The following is an 8,431-nucleotide window of genomic DNA, read 5'->3' as shown; positions in this document are numbered from 1 at the left end:
TGTGGGAGTTCGATCCGGCCAAGCACCAGACCTTGCAGTAGTTCTTCGGCACTACGCACGAGACATCTGGAAGGTGCTCTTCGAGGCCAACGAGACGTGGCCAGTGATGACTGAGGACTGCGGGCACGACCTGGCCTATCCCGCTAGTACGGTAAGTTTTCCGTATTTCAAGGTGTATCCTTTACTTGCATACTCAAGGAAGATGTCTAAGCTTCCCTATTCGGTTTTTTCAGGGCTGGACAAAGAAGGCGGAGCGGATTCAGTGTCCGGCTCCGCTGCCCGAAGAACCAGCTATCCCGCTTCTGACGAAGATGCTGGTTCTGGCGCCCTATCAAGCGTCAGAGAAGAAGTCCAAGAAGAAGGCCAAGGGGGCCAGAGGTGGCCTCTGCCATAAGGGCACTTCGGACATGACGTCCGAAGACGCCGAAACCCACTCCCCTCCCGCCACCGACGACGAGGAAGAGGAGGAAAGCAATTCTCCCCCTGAGGGGGGAGGAAGAAAAGGGCGTCCTCCACTCATCTGGAGGCAGAGGCGTCCAAAAAGGGGAAGGCCTCTGCCGCGGACAACTCCGCGTGGGACATTGATAGCAGCTCTGAGTGGCGCCCCAGGGATAAGCCCCTGGCCGAATCGTGAGTACTCAAAGGCACTGATGCGTTCATATACCCAGCCCCTTTACTTCATAGTTTTAACATGTTAAATCATGCACTTGCAGTCCGGCTCGTTCCGACCTCGAGTGATCCTCATCTTTGGGAATTTCGCTGGATCCGAAGGTGATGGACAGCGGGTCCCTTCCGGCGGCCTCTTCTCCCAAGGCCATGGATGACACCGAGGTGCTGTCTCGAAGGACCTGCCCAGGCTAGGGAGAGACGCAGGAGGCCATCAGGGTGGCGCCAGAGGGTGAGCCCTTGGCCGCCGGACACATGGGGGAGCAAATCCCCATGGAGACTGGCGATGGGGGCTGTATCCAATCCGGCTCCCACCCGAATACAATTCCGGAGACCTATACGGCTCCGGAATCCGGCAAGCAACCTCCTTCGAAAGAAGGAGGTGCACCGATTCCACAAGTGACCTCTGTCCATCGAGAGGCATCGGGTACTCTACTGGAAGCACTGCGAAGAGCTTCCATTATTGAGGAACATCGTATCCTTATGGGTACGGTGGTTGAGAGGGTTCAGTCCATTAAGGGTGGACTGACCGAAGCCTGCACCAGCCTCCTAATAGGCTTTGAGGTAAGTGACGCAATTGTATAAAAAGAATGTCATAGTATAGACAGTAGCCCCTGAGACTCTGTCCGGTGTTCGTAAAGAAAAAACCGGACAGAGGATCAAGTAATTTTCGTAGGAGACTAACCAAATATGTCTTATGTGAATAAGAAGGTCTTGTTGCTGGTTGCGACCTCTCATTCTGCCGAAGTCTCCGGACCGAAGCAGAGTCTGGGGTGGGCTGAGGAAGAGCTCGGCTGTGTGAAAAAGCAATTAGAAGACAAGCAAGGTATGCAATGACCTTTTGTAGATCCAGAAAGGATGAATGATTTGTGCTAACCATAGTGCCATGATATTTGATAGGAGCGGCGACCAAGGTGGAGATCCTCAAGAAGGTGCTGGCCGAGGCCGAGGAGAGAGTGGCAAAGGAACGAGCTGCTCGTGAAAAGCTTGAGGCCGGGGTCGTTGGGGTCCAGCAGGAGCTCCAGGACGCCATGAAGTAATATGAGTCCTTGGAGCGCCACGTTGCGGATCAAGAGTCCGTACTTGCCAAGGCCCGCCAAAGCGCACACGATGCCTGGGTTGAAGCCCAGGGCACCCTCTAGGAAATCCAAGAGGCCAGAAAAATCACGGCGCGTAAGGCCTTTACTATGCAGAGCAAGTATGTGAAGAAAAGGTTCCTCTTATTGACCCGGATTTGGAGTTCTCCAGAGGCGTTTGTGGATCTGCCAGGCGGTGTTGCCGATGCTGCAAAGTTCTTCCGAGCCGAAGAGGGGGGCTCAATGGAGAAGCTATTCTGGTTGCAATACTTGCACCAGAACATCCGATGCCCTTTAGTGATCAGCTGAAATAGCTGGTCGAACTACATAGGGTGGCCGAACTAGCCATGAAGGATTTAATAATCCGGCTATGGCCTGCCGAAGTCATACCCGGCAGCTACTTTGGGCTCATGAAACGGCTGGTTAATTCCTGCCCCCGGCTTGACGTCATCAAGCGATCAGTATGCATCGAGGGTGTATGGATGGCCTTCGCCCATGTCAAGGTGCAGTGGGCGAAGATGGACGCCGTCAAGCTCGCGACCGAGGGACCGCCCGCTGGCAAGGAGCACCGCACCCCAGAGCGGTTTTTTGGTGATGTCCTCAAGGGATACCGCATTGTAGAGGGCCAATGTTCAAAAGACATTATCTTCAAATGAATACATCTGTGTTATCTTGTCTTGTATGATGAAACAAAGCCGTTATGTAATATAATGCTTATTTATTATTTGAAAGTTTTACTCCTGTGCGGCCGTTCACGAGGAGTACCGCCCCGAGCCTCTCTCTTCGCAGCAGAGGGAAGAACTTCGTCGCTGAAACATGGATGCCCTGCATACTCCTATAGTTGGAGAAACACCCGAGGCCCAGGCCTTGGAGAAGGCTCACTTGGCCAATCTGGCTGAGCGCACTCGGCTGGAGAACCTCCAGCGCGCACTCGACGATCGCGCTCGTCAACGTGCTCCTGAGTCCAGTCGACGCCAGCTTTTTCCACCTCCGACTCAGGTATACCTAACACCGATCCAAAATCTAGCAGCTGCTGCCCGGATAGCAGAGTTGATTCAACCTTCCCAATCAGAAGCTGGCCGAGGCCTGGTGCAGATCAGAGCTTTGCTCCGGGCAGCGGGAGAGCAGAATACAGTTTTGTCTCAGTCGCGGAATAGGATCCATAGCAGATCCGTGGTCGCAGATATAGTTCAGTCGGCCCATAGCCCGAGATCGCCCCCGAGGAGTGAGGGACGTGGGGAGCGGGGTGATCATACAGAAACTGATCGTCGAGCCGATCGCGATGATCGATGTCGAGTGCCCACGCCTCCTCCAAGGAGTGGGTCATACGTGCCTCGGCCACATGAAGACAAACGCCCTCATAGTGTCGGAAGAGGTATTCCAGTCGACCCCAAGGAGCCAGGCTTTGATGCGAGATCTATTCTTGTGCAGGGCTTGGTCGACAGAAACAGAGCTCAACGAGATGGCCATGACAGAGGTCCGCAAACCACCAACAGGGTGCATGTCTCTGGCCCATAGTGGTTCAGCAGAGCTATCAGAGCTGTGGTGGTTCCCCCCAACTTCAGGTTGGTGACTGGAGTCAGTAAGTTCATCGGAGAGTCCAAGCCTGACACTTGGCTTGAAGACTACCGAGTGGCTGTCCAGATTGGTGGCGGCAATGATGAGGTGGCCATGAAACACCTTCCTCTGATGTTGGAGGGCTCGGCTAGAGCATGGTTGAATCAGTTGGCGCCTGGCTGCATCTATACTTGGGAAGATCTCGCCCGAGTGTTTGTCAGAACGTTTGAGGGTACTTACAAACGGCCAGCAGGTTTGACAAAATTACAGTGTTGCATCCAGAAACCAAATGAAACTTTGAGGGATTATATCTAGAGATGGATCACCCTACACCACACGGTAGAAGATGTGTCTGATCATCAGGCAATTTGTGCTTTCAAGGAAGGCCTCAGGTACCGGGAGTTGAATCTGAAATTCAGTCGGACAGGAAACATGACTCTGACTCGGATGATGGAAATTGCCACCAAGTATGCCAATGGTGAAGAGGAAGAGCGACTCCGGAGTGGCAAGCACAAAGCAGTCGCCCATGAAGCCGGAGGAGGAAACTCCAGTCGGAAACAGAAACGCAAGGCCGAACAAGCTGCTCCGGGTGAAGCCTTGGCTGTGGCTCAAGGGAAGTTCAAGGGGAAGCCCAAAGGGCCGTGGAACCCCAAGAAAGTAAAAGATCAAGATGGAAATGACGGGTTGGATCTGCCGTGCCATATCCACACCAATAAAGACGAAGAAGGTAATTTCATTTACCCGGAGCACACCACTCGACAGTGTCGGCTCCTGATCCAGCAGTTCTGAGAGAAACAACCCAAGGAAAAGGAGAAGGAGGCAGACAAGGCTGAGAGTGAAGGATAGGATGATGATGGTTATCCTCACGTGAATTCCACTCTGATGATTTTTGCTGATGTTGAGAGAAAAAGTCGACTGAAAGTCATCAACAAAGAAGTGAACATGGTCGCTCCGGTGACACCCAATTACTTGAAATGGTCACAGACTGCCATTACATTCGACCAGTCTGATCATCCAGCGCACATCGCCACCCCTGGGAGGCAAGCGCTGGTGGTCGACCCGGTGGTCGAAGGCACTCGACTGACAAAGGTCCTGATGGACGGTGGCAGTGGCATGAACATTCTGTATGCAGAAACGTTGAAAGGAATGGGAATTCTGATGTCCACTCAGCGAAAGGCATATGAGTTTCCATGGGGTCATTCCAGGCAAGAAGGCTGCATCCCTCGGTCAGATTGCACTCGACGTGGTTTTCGGTGATGCCAAAAATTACCGCAAAGAAAAGTTGACATTTGAAGTTGTGGATTTTCAGAGTGCGTATCATGCAATTCTAGGCAGACCAGCTTATGCACGATTCATGGCTCGACCTTGTTACATGTACCTCAAACTGAAGATGCCTGGTCCCAGAGGAGTGATCAATATCTCTGGTAATCAGAAGAAGGCGGAAGAGTGCTTCCAGAAGGGCTCAAAGATCGCCGATGCCTAGATGGCCGTGGTAGAATTGCAGGAATACCAGAAAAATGCGGACCCGAGTGACTTGCTGCGAGCCAAGAAGCCAGCCACAGATTCAGCATTCCAGTCGTCTAGCGAGACAAAGTCGATTCACATTCACCCGACAGATCCCAATGCAGCTCCGACTCACATTTCAACCACACTCGACTCCAAATAGGAAGAAGCGCTCATCCAGTTCCTCCGTGAGAACTGGGACATCTTTGCATGGAAGCCTTCTGACATGCCAGGTGTTCCCAGGGGACTGGCTAAGCATCATTTGTGAGTCGACCCAAAGGTGAAACTAGTCAAAGAGCATCTTCGACGGTCCGCCGTCCAGAAAAGAAAAGCAATCGGTGAAGAGGTGGCTCGGCTTTTCGCAGCTGAGTTTATCCGAGAGATTTACCACTCCGAGTGGTTAGCCAATGTTGTCATGGTCCCAAAGAAAGATGACTCACTCCGCATGTGCATTGATTTCAAGCATATCAATCGGGCCTGCCCGAAAGATCACTTCCCTCTCCCTCACATCGATCAGATAGTCGATTCGACTGCTGGGTGCGAGCGTTTGTCCTTTTTGGACGCCTACTCCGGGTACCACCAGATCCGTCTGTACGGACCCGATGAAATAAAGACAACATTTATCACCCCATTTGGGTGCTTCTGTTATGTCACAATGCCATTCGGCTTGAAGAACGCCGGAGCCACATTTATGCGGATGATTCAGAAGTGCTTGCTCACTCAGATCAGTCGGAATGTGGAAGCATACATGGACGACATTGTGGTCAAGTCACGTAAAGGTTCCGACCTACTGACTGACCTTGCTGAGACCTTTGCCAACCTCAGAAGGTATGATATCAAGCTCAATCCATCAAAGTGCACGTTTGGAGTTCCAGGCGGCAAGTTACTCGGTTTTCTTGTTTCCGGACGAGGAATCGATGCTAACCCAGAGAAGGTAGGCGCTATACTCCAAATGAAACGCCCTATGCGTGTGCATGATGTCCAGAAGCTTACTGGTTGCTTGGCCGCCCTAAGTCGATTCATTTCTCGCCTCGGTGAAAAGGCGCTGCCTCTTTACCGACTGATGAAGAAATCAGATAAGTTCGAGTGGACCCCAGAAGCTGATACAGCATTTGCAGAGCTAAAAGCCCTGCTTTCCACCCAGCCGGTGCTTGCTGCTCCAATCAGCAAAGAGCCTCTACTGCTTTATATAGCAGCCACTGGACAAGTCATCAGTACAGTACTTACGGTCGAGCGGGAAGAAGAAGGAAAAGCGTACAAAGTTCAACGCCCAAAATATTATATTTCTGAAGTCCTGACCCCGTCAAAGCAGAGATATCCTCACTATCAGAAGCTTGTCTATGGGATTTACATGACCACGAAGAAGGTTGCACACTACTTCTCAGATCACAATGTCGTCAGCGACGCTCCATTGTCAGAGATTCCGCACAACAGGGATGCGACTGGTCGAGTGGCAAAATGGGCGATTGAACTCCTTCCCTTAGATATCAAGTTTAAGGCAAAGAAAGCTATCATGTCCCAAGCAATAGCAGATTTCCTCGCCGAGTGGATCGAACAGCAACTGCCGACTCAAGTTCACTCTGAGCACTGGACCATGTTCTTTGACGGATCCAAGATGTTGAACGGTTCTGGTGCTGGAGTGGTTCTGGTATCCCCCCGAGGAGACAGGCTCGGATATGTCCTCCAGATTCACTTTGATTCCTCCAACAATGAAGCAGAATATGAGGCACTCCTGTATGGGTTGCGCATGGCCATCTCACTCAGCGTCCGTCGCCTCATGGTCTATGGCGACTCAGATTTGGTAGTTAATCAAGTGATGAACGAGTGGGACGTCAGAAGTCCAGCCATGACTGGTTACTGCAACGCGGTGAGAAAGCTTGAGAAGATGTTCGAGGGGTTAGAACTCCACCACATCCCCCGATTGAAAAATCAAGCAGCTGATGACTTGGCAAAGATAGGTTCCAAGAGAGAAGCCATTCCCAGCAATGTGTTTTTGGAGAATATTCACACGCCGACAGTTCAGGAAGATCCTTTCACTGAAGAGCCCCCGCAACCTAAGAGTGCCACGGATCCGACTGAAGTCGAGGTCCCAGCTGTGGTCGACCTGATCATGGAGGTTCTGGCCATTACTCCCGACTAGACGGTGCCCTACATTGCATACATCCTAAGGAAAGAGCTCCCAGAGGATGAAGAAGAGGCTCGACAGATCGTTCGTCGATCCAAGGCCTTTACTGTGATAAGAGGGCAGCTGTTCAGGGAAAGCGTGACTGGAGTCGGTGAGAAATGCATAACACCTGAAGAAGGTCGAATGATCCTCAATGACATCCACTCGGGGACCTGTGGTCACCATGCGTTCTCTCGGGCCATCGTGGCTAAAGCATACCGAGCTGGATTCTATTGGCCACGAGCAAATGAAATGGTGAATGATATAGTCGACAGATGTGAAGGCTGCCAATTTTACTCCGATATGTCTCACAAGCCAGCGTCAGCCCTGAAGACCATCCCCCTCGTCTGGCCCTTCACTGTTTGGGGACTGGATATGGTTGGACCGCTGAGAACCGGCAAAAGCAGCTTCACTCACGTGCTCGTTGCAGTCGACAAATTTACCAAATGGATCGAAGCTCAGCCTATCAAGAACCTTGATGCTAGCACCGCTGTCAGTTTTAGCAGAGAATTGACATTCAGATATGGAGTCCCACATAGCATCATCACGAACAACGGATCGAACTTCGATTCCGATGAGTTCAGAGCTTTCCGCGCCTCTCAGGGCACTCCAGTCGACTATGCTTCTGTCGCTCACCCGCAGTCGAACGGACAAGCAGAAAGAGCCAATGGTCTAATTCTCAAAGGACTGAAACCCCGACTGATGCGTGATCTCAAACACACAGCAGGTTCTTGGGTTGATGAACTTCCGTCAATTCTGTGGGGTTTAAGGACAACTCCTAATCGTTCGACTGGACAAACTCCTTTCTTCTTAGTCTATGGAGCCAAAGCTGTTCTATCAAGTGACTTGCTCCACAATGCACCCCGAGTTTAAATCTTCTCCGAAGCAGAAGCAGAGCAGACCCGGCAAGATTCAGTCAATCTCTTAGAGGAGGAAAGAGAGATGGCCTTGATCCGCTCGACCATTTATCAGCAATACTTGCGTCGATTCCACGCCAGAATTGTGAGGGGTCTGGCCTTTCAAGAAGGAGACCTGGTTCTTCGAGTGGATCAGCAGAGACCACACAAGCTCGCTCCAACTTGGGAAGGCCCCTTCATCATCACCAAAGTTCTCCACAATGGAGCATACCATCTTTACAGTATCGAGCATCAGAAAGACGAGCCACGGGCTTGGAACGCGGAGCAGCTCCGCCCCTTTTATACTTAAGCACTCGTTCGAATAAAATGTAATAAGAAACACCTTTTGTAATTCGTTTATCAAAGACAAGAGCTTACGGTTCTCTCATTCGATTGTGTTGTTCTTATTTACTTCTCAAATCCCCCAATGGGTGGGCTTAGTCGCGAATCCGTTCCGCCTAAGTTCGAAAAAATCCTACCGAGTGGAGAGCAATCCTCCCACTCTGGGGCTTAGCTGCAGTCCAGCACTCGCCTAAGTTCTCTCACTAAGAGGCTTAACGGCAGTCCAG

Source organism: Triticum urartu, chromosome 5, assembly GCF_003073215.2.
Source record: "Triticum urartu cultivar G1812 chromosome 5, Tu2.1, whole genome shotgun sequence".
Lineage (NCBI taxonomy): Eukaryota > Viridiplantae > Streptophyta > Magnoliopsida > Poales > Poaceae > Triticum > Triticum urartu.
This window is presented reverse-complemented; position numbering follows the sequence as displayed.